Here is a 14784-nt window from a genome sequence, read left to right on the forward strand (position 1 = left end):
AAGGCCCTGGCTAGGCTAGGCCCCCTGTATTTAATGTAATATTTCATAGCTTTGGAGGAACAAGAGGGATCAAAGGTCAAAGCCAGGCCACTGCCAACCTCACCCAGGCCAAGGGGGCAAGGCCACAGCAGGTGGTGGGAGATGTGGGCAACAGGAGCTTGGCTACCATCGAGAGCCGGCCAGTGGCCAACACTGTGGGACAGAATGAATTAGTTGGGAAGGCTCTGGCAGATGACCGCCAAAAACGACTGCAAGACGTCAAACGTCAAACCCCGGGAGACAGCACCTCCACTACAAAGGGAACCCCGAGCACCGCTCAGAAACCACCAGCACAGGGGCCCCAGCTGGTCGGCACTGCCGGCCCCAGCAAATCAGGAACAACACGAACTCCGTTTCCAGGGGCTCTGGAATCCAGGACTCGATGCTTGCGGTAGCGATAACAGATTCACCTTCAGAATTACCTTTTGCTAAGATTATTATTAAAAACCAGCTTAAGTTCTCTAACAAGATGTTGGCTACCTAGAGGCAGTCAGGTGGCCAAGAGGAGTGCGAACTAGAAAAGCCAATGCCTTCCTCAGAGTGCCTGAAGGAGGAACCACTCCCCACACACACATAACTCCAGTTTTAAAGACTTTTTTAAAAAGAAGCCTTTTAAAAAATGAAAACACAGAACTCAAAATTAAGCCTGATGGGTTTTTTGATTAATTAAGTGTTCCCAAAGCATTCAAATCCTTTCAGTGCTTTTCTAACCCAAGTAAAATTCAACTAAAACAGCTGAGAGAGAAGTTAAAACTCTGAATTACAAGTAAAAAGGGAGTAAGGGAGGAACTTAAGGGCATGTTGCTGAACATGCTTTTATTTTTTATTTATTTATTTTTCTAACACCTTTATTGGAGTATAATTGCTTTACAGTGGTGTGTTAGTTTCTGCTGTAGAACACAGTGAATCAGCCATACGTATACATATGTTCCCATATCTCCTTCCTCTTGCGTCTCCCTCCCACCCTCCCTATCCCACCCCTCTAGGTGGTCACAAAGCACCGAGCTGATCTCCCTGTGCTATGCAGCTGCTTCCCACTAGCTATCTGTTTTACATTTGGTAGTGTGTATATGTCCATGCCACCCTCTCACTTCATCCCAGCTTACCCTTCCCCCTCCCCGTGTCCTCAAGTCCATTCTCTACGTCTGCATCTTTATTCCTGTCCTGCCCCTAGGTTCTTCAGAACCATTTTTTTTCTAGATTCCATATATATGTGTTAGCATACGGTATTTGTCTTTCTCTTTCTGACTCACTTCACTCTGTATGACAGACTCTAGGTCCATCCACCTCACTACAAATAACTCAATTTCATTTCTTTTTATGGCTGAGTAATAGTCCGTTTGAACATGCTTTTAAATACTTTACATAAAGTGGATCCATTTACTCACATTCCCGTGAGTCCTGAACATGCAGCTGGTCACTGCTCGCTGACGGAAGTCAATACTTTGAGTCCAGAATTCCCAGAAAAATATATTTTGTTGGAGTGACTGGGGCTTTGAAGGAACTGAATGCACTAAACCAAGTAAATCCAACCCTCTTAGAAACTATATCCCCACCCAAACAAGCAAAGCAAAAACCTACCTTAAAAGCTACTGGGACCGGCTGGAGGCTGACACCAGCCTTCCCCGGTTTCACACACCTTGGCCTCTGGTGTTTTGGGGCGGATCCCAGGACCCGAAATATTACTAAAAAGCCCAATTTGGTCTATACTTGGCTTCTGAAAAGCACTTAAAAGACAACACGTGGTCCACTCCTAGGAGAGCAAAATCCAGTTAAAATGTAAAAATCCCTTGTTAGCGCTCTGTGGTCATCAGAGAAGAGACGCTGCTACATTCAGTTGCAGAACTGATGAAAACAGAACAGTTTTCATCAGTTCTGAAAACAGAACACTTCTACATCTCCTCCCCAGGTGCTAGCACCCAAGAGGAAAGGAGATGCTTCCCGGCCCGGTGTCCCCCTGGGGGCCTGAGATCGAGCTCTGCACCCGCCTGGCCCCCGCCCCCCGCAGCTGAGGGGCCCTGTCCTTCCCCAAGCTGCAGGCTGAGCCCTCCTCTCCTCCACGAAAAAGGAGAGGTGCCAGTGCAATCCAGCTCCACCCAGATCTTCGGGGAAGACACAGCCCAGCAGAAACTGGCTGAAGCGCAGTTTGTTATTTTCACCTATTGCCCTGGGAGAAGGGAAGAAACTTTGTCCTTATGGGGACTGTCGACGGATCTCCGAGAACTTGCCAATCCTCCAGCAGCCCCACAAGGTACATATTATTGTCCCATTTCACACGTAGAAACTGAAGCTCAGAAGAGTTATTTAACCAGAACAGCACAGCTATTAAATGGAAGGGCCTGGATTTAAAGTCAAGGCTTAATCCAAAATCTCTACAACTCCTCCCAATACATGCTGCGGTCAACTAGGAGAAACACACATTGCTGCCATTTCTTAGTGGCAGAAATACTGAAGCTCTCATTGGTGTTCATAGTAAATGAGGGCTGTGAAATGTGAAAGATGATAAACTGCCTGCAACTCCCTACCTGTCACTCCTGGGGGAGGGGCTGTGCTTTAAGCCCTGCTCTTTGCAGCTTACAGACCAAAGCCTGGTTTAAAGTGTTTGTAAGGCAAGGAGTGATCCACCAGCCACCAAGTTTCTGTTACTGTCACCTGCCCAGCGTTCAGTACCTCCAGGCTAGTTGAAGGTTATTCATTCACCCACTCATTCAGTAGTTTCTGAGCAACTACTTGGGCCAGGCATTGTGCTAAGCGCCAGGAACACGATGATAAACGAAACAGCCCTTGTTTTTAAGGAGCCATGGCCTGAGGAGGCAGATACACTAAAAGATGATTATAAGACAAACTGTGGGCAGGGGGTGGGGGAGGAGGGAGGAGACATGTACAGGGAAGCAGGGCATCACATGTCCTAAAGGAGAGCACTGCCTGAAGAGCAGAGGCTTCCAGGAGATGCAGGCAACAGGCAGGCACGGGTCGGGGTGGTCTGAGTCGTGGGGACAGCTGGGCACCCCTGGGCGCCAGGAGTACTGGAGAAGGGGCCAAGGAGGGAGGCTGGGGCTCTGGATTTCAGCTCCATGTGATGGGGGTAATGAAGGGCAGCAGGTAAGCCTGCGAAGTGACAGGGCAAGATTTTGGGTTTTAGAAAATGATCTAGTGCAACCGCAGTGGAAGACCATTTGGCGGCATCTATAAAAGCTAAGCCTCTGCGGACCCAGCCACCCGGCAGCTCCACTCCAGGCAGAGGTGCCGCAGAAAGGCGGATGCAGGTTCACCAAAAAGACACTTACGAGAATATTCCGATCAGCACCATTTAGAATGGCCCAAAACTAGACGCTACCTAAATGTCCCTCAACAGTAAAGTGGGCTAATGAACAGCGGTAAACTGAGAAAAACGCTACAGCAATGAAAACGGACAAGGTTGTTCTGTGTAACACGCATAAACCTCAAAGCAGTGCTGAGTGAGAGTCAGACAAAAACAGCATATACTGAGTGATTATATATTTACTTTTTTAAAAAAATGAATTAGTGAATTAATTTTTTTGGCTGCGCCGTGAGGCTTGTGGGATCTTAGTTCCCTGACCAGGGATTGAACCCAGGCCCGTGACAGTGAAACCGCCAAGTCCTAACCACTGGACTGCCAGGGAATTCCCATGATTGTATTTACACGGAGGTAAATCACAGCCCGACTAATCTCTGCTGCTGGATGTCAGGACAGAGGTTACTGCTGGGAGGAAAGCGATGCCTAGAAGGTCATGAGGACAACCTGATCTAGGGGCTGGGTGCATGGGTGTGCTCCAATTATGAAAATCCATCAAGCTATCTGATTTCTACACTTCTCTGATGTGTGTTATGCTTTCATAAAATATTACATTACATTTAAAGAACACATACAGTAACAGAGTAAAGATTTGTGAGGACAAGACTTAAAACACACAGGAAACCACAGCGTACAAGACAAAGATACATAATGAAGTACTACACGTAAGTTAGTGGAGGTCAGAGGTGAGGGAGACCCAGGCTTCACAGAAGTGGCCTGGCCTGAGATGGATGGAGAAGCAGATGTTCCCCAGGCCGTGAAATGGGAGGTGCCCCTACTCCACACCCCTCCAGGGCATAAGAGCTAAGGAAGGATCCCCAGAGGGACAGAGGCTCCAAGGCATATCACAGTTACTCTCAGCTTGAAGAAACTCCTATCATGGAATGATACCAACTGGAAGCAAACAGATAAACCCAGAATGTGAAACATTCTGTGGAAGAAATTTTTTTGAAAGTAAGGGTGGGACTTCCCTGGTGGCGCAGTGGTTAAGAATCCACCTGCCAATGCAGGGGACACGGGTTCCATCCCTGGTCCAGGAAGATCCCACATGCCGCGGAGCAACTAAGTCCGTGCGCCACAACTACTGAAGCCCGCGCTCCAGGGCCGCAAGCCACAACTACTGAGCCCGCATGCCGCAACTACTGACGCCCACGTGTCTAGAGCCCGTGCTCCACAACAAGAGAAGCCACTGCAACGAGAAGCCCGCACACCACGATGAAGAGTAGACCCTGCTCGCCGCAACTAGAGAAAGCCTGTGCACAGCAATGAAGACCCAACGCAGCCAAAATAAATAAATTAATTAATTAATAAAAATAAATTAAAAAATATAAAAATAAAAGTAAGGGTGGTTTACCCTGGATTAAGAGACCTAAGATACATAACAGCCCTGGGTAAGGTGTGGACCTTGTCTGGATTCTGATTTGAACATATCAACTATAAAATGACATTTCTGAGACAATCAGGAAAATCCTACAGGCATATGCCTAGGTAAAAGATGACACCAAGGAATCACAGTTAATATTTTTAGGAATGGATAATGGCATATGGTTCTATTAAAAAAAAAAAGCTTACTTTTAAGAGATGCATATGGAAGTATCTGGGGGTTGTGAAATATCATAATGTGTAGTACTTTAAAACACTTCAAGTAGGGACTTGCCTGGTGGTGCAGGGGTTAAGAATCCACCTGCCAACAGAGTGGGCACGGATTGGATCCCTGGTCCAGGAGGATCCCACTTGCCACGGAGCAACTAAGCCCATACACCACAACTACTGAGCCTGCGCTCTAGAGTCCGCACGCCGCAACTACTGAGCCCATGCGCCACAACTAATGAAGCCCGTGTGCTCTAGGGCCTGCGTGCCGCAACTACTGAGCCCACATGCTGCAACTACTGAAGCCCATGTGCCTAGAGCCCATGCTCCACAACAAGAGAAGCCACTGCAATGAAAAGCCCACGCACCACGACAAAGACCCAATGCAGCCAAAAAAACAAAAACAAATGAAAAAACTAAAGCATCTTTTAAAAATAAATAAATAAAATATTCAAGTAAAAAAAAAAAGGATTAATGAAGCGTATGTGACAAAATGTTGATCATTATTGACTCCGGGTGATAGATATATGAGAATCATTGTACTGGTTGCTCTACTTTTATGCCCCTTGCCAAAAAAGAGAGAAAATATGAATTGCCAACATAAGAAATCAAAGACAGGACATCGACAAACATTAAAGGGCAATAAGGGAATACAGTGAACAACTTTATACCAGTAAGTTTAACAACTTAAAGTGGAAAAATTCCTTTAAAGGCACAAACTACCAAAGCTCACTAAAGAAAAAGTAACTATAACTTTTCTATAACTTTTACTCAGAGAGGTAGATGGCTTCACTGGTGAATTCTACCAAACATTTAAGGAATAAATAATGCTAGTATTAAATAAACTTTTCCAGAGAACAGAAGAGGAAGGAATACTTCACAACTCCTTTTATGAGGTCAATATTACCCTGATAACAAAACCAAATAAAGACATTCATAGAAAAGAAAACTACAGGCCAGATACCTCTTACGAACATAAATGCAAAAAAGTCCTGAACAAATAAATATTAGCAAATCAAATCTAGCAATATATAAAAAGGATGATACATCAGTACCAAGGACTGTTTCATCTGAGGAATGTAAGTTTAATATTTCAAAACTAATCAATGAATCACCATATTAACAGATTCAAACAGAAAGACCTTACAATGATCTCAATAGATGCAGGACAAGTTATTTGACAAAATTCAACAATTCATGATAAAAATTATCAGCAAACTAGGAATAGAAGAGAACTTCCTCAATCTGATAAACAGCATCTATGAAAAACCTACAGCTAACACCCTTTTTAATGGTGCATAATCAAACACTTCCCCCTTCAGATTGGAAACAAGGCAGTGTGATTCCACTCTCTCTACTTCTATTCAACATGGGATAGTGCAGCCTAGCCAGGGTAATAAAGAAGAAAAGAATAAAAGGCATACACTTGAGAAAGAAATAAAACTATCTTTGTTTGCAATTGACATGATTGTATAGAAAATCCTAAAAAACTGACAAAAAAGCTACTTGAACTAATAAGTGAATTTAGCAGAGTCTTAGGCTACAAGATCCATATGTGAAAATCAACTGTATTTCTGTATACTACCAGAGAACTAGTACATTTTAAAATATAAAATACATTAAAAAGTGGGAACTTGAAATTTAAAAATCCAGTATCATTGGCAATAGCACCAAAAAATCTGAAATACTTATGGACGTTAACAAAATATGTGCATGACCTGTAGCTAAAAATTTAAAACATTGTTGAGAGAAATTAAATATATAACAAGTGGAGAGATATACCATGTTTTCATGGATCAGAACTCAATATTGTAAAAATGATAATTCTCCCCAAATTTAATTATAGAGTCAACATAATCTTAATGAAAGTCACAATAGGTTCTGGGTTTTTTGTTGGGTTTTTTTTTGGTAGAAATTGATGAGCTGATTCTAAAATGTATATAAAAGCTCCAAGTAGCAAACAGAATAGCGAAAATATTGAAAAAGCCTAACAAAGCTTGTATTTCAATATTTACTATAGAGCTGTACATAGAACACTGTGGAATTAGAGAAATTACAGACATCAAGATCAACGTGGTACTGAGTCACAGGATGTCCCTCGATGTTGTCCCCCCGGCCAACAACAAAAATCAGCATCCATCCACAAACAAAAGCACCTCTGTGGGAGCTGTGGGATCCAGCGCCATTCGCCAAGGGACCCAGGTGGAGTCTTGCCCACCTGCACATCAGGTAACAGGGGCTGTGGAACCAGCAGGAACCTGTGAGTGGCTCCAGCCCCTCTCAGCCGCCATCTCGGAGCACCTGGAGAACACTGACCTGGGCAGTCACCCACGGATGAGAGAGCCCTGGTGTAATCCAGGTTTCCAGAGGAGAGGTTCCAGCACTCCACCAGAGCAGGAAAAAAATGTGTTTGGACACACTGGTCAGGTAAGAGGAACAGCTTGACTATGCCAGCATCACCCCTCCCCCAAGGTGGAACACTTATGGCTAAACAAGACCTTTTCGGCCCATGATTTCTCCCCTGGGGAAAAGGGAGAGGGTGAGTGAGCACCCAGCTTCCCCAGCTGTAGGGACACTGCCACAGAGCCTCATTTCTCTCTCACAGAATCCACAGTATTAAATCAGGGGCTCCATGACTGGAGGCAGGGAGCAGATGGGAAGAAGAGCTGATTAGATTTTCGGAGGTCATTAATTGCTGTCTACATCATGGACTCCATCAGGAAGCCTGTCCACAAGCCCTGGGGAAGCCTCACTCAAGGATCCTCCCAACTGGCCTGCGGGCACCCCCAGCACCCCGCGTGCCTCACCCACACCTCCTCCCACTCTCAAGCTAGCTCCCTTTACATGCTCCTGAGAGCGAGATGTGGTAGAAGGCTAGGGAGAAAACACAAACTTGAGCTGCAGCACCTATTTTGTGAAAACGAGAGGCTATCAACAGCCAGCCTAGTGTGTTGTAAGATCAGGAGAAGACACACAAGCCTAAGAATTCTGCCATAAAGGAAAACGGGAGGTGTGGAGCAGGTGTATTCATACAAGGTGTAAGGAAGCTTCAGAATCTCTCCTAAATGCAGTTAGGAAAGACTGGAGGAGGTGACTGCTACCCCAAATATGAAAACAGGGACACAAACTCTAAGGAACATGAAAAATCAAGGAAATGTGACATCACCAAAGGATCACAATAATTTCCCAGTAACCAAATCCAAATACATGGAGATCTACAATTTACTCAATAAAGAATGAAAAATAATTGTTCTGAGGAAACGTGAGCTACAAGAAAACCCAGAAAGGCATTCAAAAAACTGAAATCAGAAAAACAATATGCAAACAAGATGAGAAAATTAACAGAGAGACAGAAATTATAAAAAAGAACCAAAGAGAAATTCTGGAGCTGAAGAACTCGAAGAAAGAAATGAAAACTGCAACAGAGAGTACCAACAGCAGAATAGACCACACAGAAGAAAGAATCTGTGAGTTAGATAGGAACTTTGAAATAGCCCAGTGAGAGGAGAATAAAGAGGAAAGAATGAAAAACAGAGAAGAGAGCCTAGGTGAATCATGAGACACCATCAAAAGAACTGATATATGAATTACTGGATTTCCAGAAAGAGAAGAGAGGGAGAAGGGGGTAGAAAACTTATTTAAAGAAATAATGGCTGAGAATTTCCCAAACCTGGGGAAAAAATCTGGACATCCACATTCATAAAGATATAGATCACCCCATTATTTCAATCCAAAATGATCTTCTCTAAGACACACTATATGAAACTGTCAAAAGACAAAGTGAAAATCCTAAAAGCAGCAAGAGAAAAGGAGATTGTAATCTATAAAGGAATACCCAATTAAGCTATCATGTATTTCTCATTAGAAACCTTACAGGCCAGGAGAGCGTGGAATAATATATTCAAAGTGCTGAAAGGAAAAAAAAAAAAAAACCTGCCAATGAAGAATACCCTATCTGGCAAAGTTATCCTTCAGAACTGAAGAGAGGACTTCCCTGGTGGCGCAGTGGTTAAGAATCTGCCTGCCAATGCAGGGGACATTGGTTTGAGCCCTGGTCCAGGAAGATCCCACATGCCGCGGAGCAGCTAAGCTCGTGTGCCACAACTACTGAGTCTGTGCTCTAGAGCCCACGAGCCACAACTACTGAGCCCGTGTACCACAACTACTGAAGCCTGCGCGCCTAGAGCCCGTGCTCCACAACAAGAGAAGCCACCACACTGAGAAGCACGCACACTGCAACAAAGAGTAGCCCTCGCTCACTGCAACTAGAGAAAGCCCGCACGCAGCAGCAAAGACCCAACGCAGCCTAAAATAAATAAATAAATAAATTCTTAAAAAAAAAAAAGAAAAGAAATGAAGGGAAAATAAGGAATTATCCAAACAGCCAAAAGCTGAGAGAATTCATCACTAGACCTGCTGTATTAGAAATGCTTTAGTTCTTCAAGCTGAAACGAACAGACTCTAATCAGTAGCATGAAAACACATGAAAATATACAATACACTAGTAAAAGTAAATACATAGCCCAATTTAGAATACTCTAATACTGTAATATGGTGTGTTAACCACTTAACTGTGGTACAAAGGTTAAATGGCAGAGTACTAATAGACTGTTACATCTATAAGATGTTTTATGTGAGTCCCATGGTAACCACAAGCAAAAACCTGCAGTAAATTCACAAAATATAAAGAGAAAGGAATTGGAGCATACCACCACAGAAAGGCAGCAAGAAAGGAAGAAAGAAACAAGGGAACTATAAAACAGCCAGAAAACAATAAGATGGCATTAGTTAGTGCTTACCTACCAACAATTACCTAAAATGTAGATTGCATTTTCCAATCAAAAGACATGAAGTGCCTGGATGGAATTAAAAAAAACGAGACCCAACTATATGCCGCCTACAAGAGATTCACTTCAGCTTTAAGGACACACATAAGCTCAAAGTGAAGGGATGGAAAAAGATATTATGCACCCAACATGGGAGCACTTAAACATGTTAAGCAAATAGGAACAGATCTGAATGGTGAAATAGACAAAACCACAATAATAGTAGGTGACTTCAATACCTCACTTTCATCAATGGATAGATCATGCAGACAGAAAATCAACAAGGAAGCATTGGACTTGAACCACAGATTCGACCAAATGGACCTAACACACATATACAGAACATTCCATCCAACAGTGGCAGAATATACGATCTTCTCTAGCACACATGGAACTTTCTTTAGGATAGATTATATGTTAGGTCACAAAACAAGTCTTAGCAAATTTAAGAAGATTGAAATCATAGCAAGTATCTTTTCTGACAACAGTGGTATGAAACTAGAAAGCAACAACAGGAGGAAACCTGGAAAAATTTATAAATATGTGGAAATTAAGTAATACACTCTTGAACAACCAGTTAGTCAAAGAAGAAATCAAAAGAAAAAAATTTTAAATCTTCAAGCAAATAAATGAAAATGGAAACACAATATACCAAAATCTATGGGATACTGCAAAAGCAGTTTTAAGTTTACAGTGATAAATGCCTATAGTAAGAAAAAAGAAAGATCTCAAACAACTAACTCTACACCTCAAGGAATGAGGAAAAGAAAAACAAATTAAACCCAAAGTTGGAAGAAAAAAGGAATAACAAAGATCAGAGCAAAAATAAATAAAATAGAGACCAGAAAAATAATAGAACAACAAAAGTTAAAACCTGTTTTTCTAAAAGATAAAATTGACAAACCTTTAGCTGGACTAAGAAAAAAAGAAGACTCTAGTAAATAAAATGAAAGACATTATAACTGATTCCACAGAAATACACAGGATCACAAGAGTCCACTGTTCCCAAAGCTATGTGTAGATTCAATGGAATCCCTATCAAAATCCCAATGGCATTTTTCACAGAAATAGAAAAAAAAATCCTAAAACCTGTATGGAACCACAAAAGACCCCAAGTAGTCAAAGCAGTCCTGGGAAAGAAGAACAAAACTGGAGGCATCATACTGCCTGATTTCAAGCTATACTACAAAGCTACAGTAATTAAAACAGTATGGTAGTGGCATAAAAATAAGCACAAAGATGAATGGAACACAGTTGAGAGCCCAGAAATAAATCCCAGCATATATGTTCAAGTAATATTGACAGGGAGCCAAGAATACACAACTGGGAAAGCAGTTGTTTATTCAATAAACGGTGTTAGGAAAACTGGATAATCACAAGCAGAAAAATAATATTGGACCCTTATCTTACACTACTCTTCAATAAACGGTGTTTATTAAACGGTGTTAGGAAATAAACGGTGTTAGGAAAACTCTTCAATAAACGGTGTTAGGAAAACTGGATAATCACAAGCAGAAAAATAATATTGGACCCTTATCTTACACTACTCACAAAAAGCAACCTGAAGTGGATTAAAGACTTAAACGTAAGACCTAAAACTGTAAAACCTCCTACAAGAAAACACAGGGAAAAAACTCCTTGACACTGGTCTTGGAAACAATTTTTTAGATATGACACCAAAAGCACAAGCAACAAAAGCAAAAATCAGTTAAGTGAAACTATATCAAACTAAAAAGCTTCTGTACAGCAAAAGAAACAGTCAATAGAATGAAAAGGCAACCTACGGAAGGGGAGAAAATATTTGCAAACTATATATCTGATAAGGGGTTAATATCCAAAATATATAAAGAATTTATACAACTCAACAACAACAACAACAAAATCCAATTTTTAAATGGGCAGAGGAACTGAACAGACATTTTTCCAAAGGCATACAGGTACATGAAAAGGTGCTCAACATCACTAATCATCAGGGAAATGCAAATCAAAACCATAATGAGATATCACCTCACACCTGTTAGAATGGCTATCATCAAGAAGAGACAACAAGTGAGGATGTGGAGAGAAGGGAACCCTTGTACACTGTTGGTAGGAATGTACATTGGTTCAGCCACTATGGAAAACAATATGGAGCCTCCTCAAAAAGTCAAAAATAGAACTACCGTATGATCCAGTAATTCCACTTCTCGGTAAATATGCAAAGGAAGTGAAGACAGGATAGCGAAGAAATACCTGCACTCCCATGTTCATTACAGCATTTTTCACAACAGCCAAGATATGGAAACAACCTAAGTGTCTGTCAACAGGTGAACAGATAAAGAAGGTTTTTTGTGTGTGTGTGTGTGTGTGTGTGTGTGTGTGTGTGTGTAATATTATTTAGCTATGAGAAAGAAGGAAATCCTGCCATTTGCAACAACATGCATGGACCTTAAGGACCTTACGCTAAGTGAAATAAGTCAGACAGAGAAAAGACAAATACTGTATGATCTCACTTATATGTGGAATTTTAAAAAGCCAACCTTGTAGAAACAGTGAGTAGAATGGTGGTTACCAGGGGCTGGGGGGTTGGGGGAAATGGGGAGATGTTGGTCAAAGGATATAAATATCCAGTTAGAAGACAAATAAGTTCTGGAGATGTAACACACAGCATTGTGAATATAGTTAACAATACTGTATTATATACTTGAAAGTTGTTGAGAGAGTAGATCTTAAATGTTGTCACCACAAAAAAGAAATGTAATTAAGTGACACGATAAACGGTTAGCTGATACTAAGATGGTTGTCATATTGCAATATATAAGTGTATCAGATCAACACATTATACCTTAAACTTATAAAATGTTATATGTCAGTTATATCTCAACAAAGCTGGAAAAAAATCAATGAAATATTCTTTAGGGGGTGATGAAAATGTAAAATTAGACAGTGCTGGTGGTTGCACAAACTTGTGAACATACTAAAAACCAATGAATTGTACACTTTGATATGGTGAATTTTATGGTATGTGATTTATATCTCAATAAAAATAACTGGTAAAAATAAATCAGTGGAACAGAATAGAGTCCAGAGGTAGACCCACACTTGTAATGGCCAATTGTTTCTGATAAAAGTGCCAAGGTAATTCAAGGTGAATGGACAGTCTTTGAAACAAATGGTGCTGAAAAATAGGATACCCATATAAAAAAAAAAAAAAAAAAAGAACTACAACTCTTATCTCACACCACATAAATATACTTAAATAAACTCAAAATGTATCCAATTGCAAGAGCTAAAATTCTAGAAGAAAAACCTTTTATTAGGAAACAAAAAGTAAATAAAAAGAAAACACGGATAAGCTGGACTTCATCAAAATCAGAAACGTTTGCTCTCAAAAGGTACCCATGATTACATGAAAAGGCAAACACAGACTGGGAGAAACTATCTGCAAAACAAATACTATATATCTGATAAATGACTTGTATCCAGAATATACAAAGAACTCCTAAAACTCAGGAAGAAGCAAAACAACCCAATTAAAAATGGGCAAAAGATTTAAACAGACACATTACCAACGATACATGAATCTCAAGTAAGCACCCAAAAAGACGCTCAACATCATCATTAGGGAAATGAAAATAAAAACCACAAAGTATACCATCATGCACCTACTAGAATGGGCAAAACTAAAAATACTGCTAATATCAAGCATTGGTGGCAAGGATGTAGGGTAACTGAAACTCTTATAACATGGCTTCTGGGAATGCAAAATGGTGCAGCCACTTTAGAAAACGATCTTAAAAGTTTGGGCTTCCCTGGTGGCGCAGTGGTTGAGAGTCCGCCTGCCGATGCAGGGGACACAGGTTCGTGCCCCGGTCCGGGAGGATCCCACATGCTGCGGAGCGGCTGGGCCCATGAGCCATGGCCACTGAGCCTGCGCGTCCGGAGCCTGTGCTCCGCAACGGGAGAGGCCACAACAGTGAGAGGCCCAAGTACCGCAAAAAAAAAAAAAAAAGTTAAACATATATTTACCGTATAACCTAGCAATCTCACTCCTGGGAATACATCTGCCATAAATGATTTCATATATTCACATAAAGACTGATACCTAAATGTTTGTAGCAGTTCTATTCATAATAGGCAACAGTTAGAAACAACCCAAATGTCCACAAACGAGAATCCATAGATAAATTGAGGGATGTAGATATAATAATATGCATAAATCTCAAACGCATATGCTGAGTGAAAGAAGCCAGACACATAAGACCACATGCCATATGATTCCAATGACATTCTGGGAAAAGCAAATCACAACGACAGAAAACAGCTGCGACTGCTGGGGGCTGGGCACAGGGGAGAGAAAACTGACGCAAAGGGGCATGAGGTACTTTCTGGGTGGATGGAAATGTTCCGTATCTGATTATGGTGGTGATTCCATGAGTACATACATTTATAAACATTCACTGAAATTTTTAAAAATTCATTAAACTTGAAATATTAAATGGGTATATTTTATCACATGCAAATCAATAAAGCCTATTTATTCTTTTTAAAGGCCTATCAAACATCAGCATTTGAACAAAGTCCTTTTATCCACCATGATTTTACTCACTTCTTGTAAAACATTCATACTCCATAAACTTTAGGCCTTTTCTTTGCCAAAGTGACCCACCCATTCCTTTCTGCTCCAATTTGAATGAAGATGGCTGAGAAGCCTTTTCTCTTTTAGCTTCTACCCAGGGGAGCTTCACTGAAGTCCATTTCCAGAGACAACGTGAATCACCCTGGAGTCAAGTTCCAGCCTGTGTGGCATTGCACTTCCCGGCTGGGTGAAAACCCCTTCCTCAGCCAGGCCCTCAGGAAGAAAACGTCCCCAGGACATCAAGCAAGAACCTGCAAGGCCTGCTGACCATGCCTGTCTCTACTGTTCTCCCCAAATGACCCTCCCAGTTAAAGACTCACAACCACTTCACCTGCCAGCATCACTTGACCCCATTAGATCCCTTTGGCTTGCCTGCGTTTTTGGTTCTGTTTGTT

At 41.5% G+C, this 14784-nt stretch overlaps 1 protein-coding gene across 1 annotated transcript in view; it reads left to right on the plus strand.

The window, feature by feature from the left end:
* PCCA (propionyl-CoA carboxylase subunit alpha) overlaps positions 1-12972 on the plus strand; it is a 389666-nt gene extending 376694 nt beyond the window's left edge. The window contains exon 26 of the mRNA XM_073795382.1: positions 1949-12972. The gene's annotated coding sequence lies outside the window, so the exon portion shown is untranslated. The remainder of the gene's footprint in view (positions 1-1948) is intronic.
* The last annotated feature ends 1812 nt before the right edge of the window (positions 12973-14784 follow it).

Source organism: Tursiops truncatus, chromosome 18 (assembly GCF_011762595.2).
Source record: "Tursiops truncatus isolate mTurTru1 chromosome 18, mTurTru1.mat.Y, whole genome shotgun sequence".
Lineage (NCBI taxonomy): Eukaryota > Metazoa > Chordata > Mammalia > Artiodactyla > Delphinidae > Tursiops > Tursiops truncatus.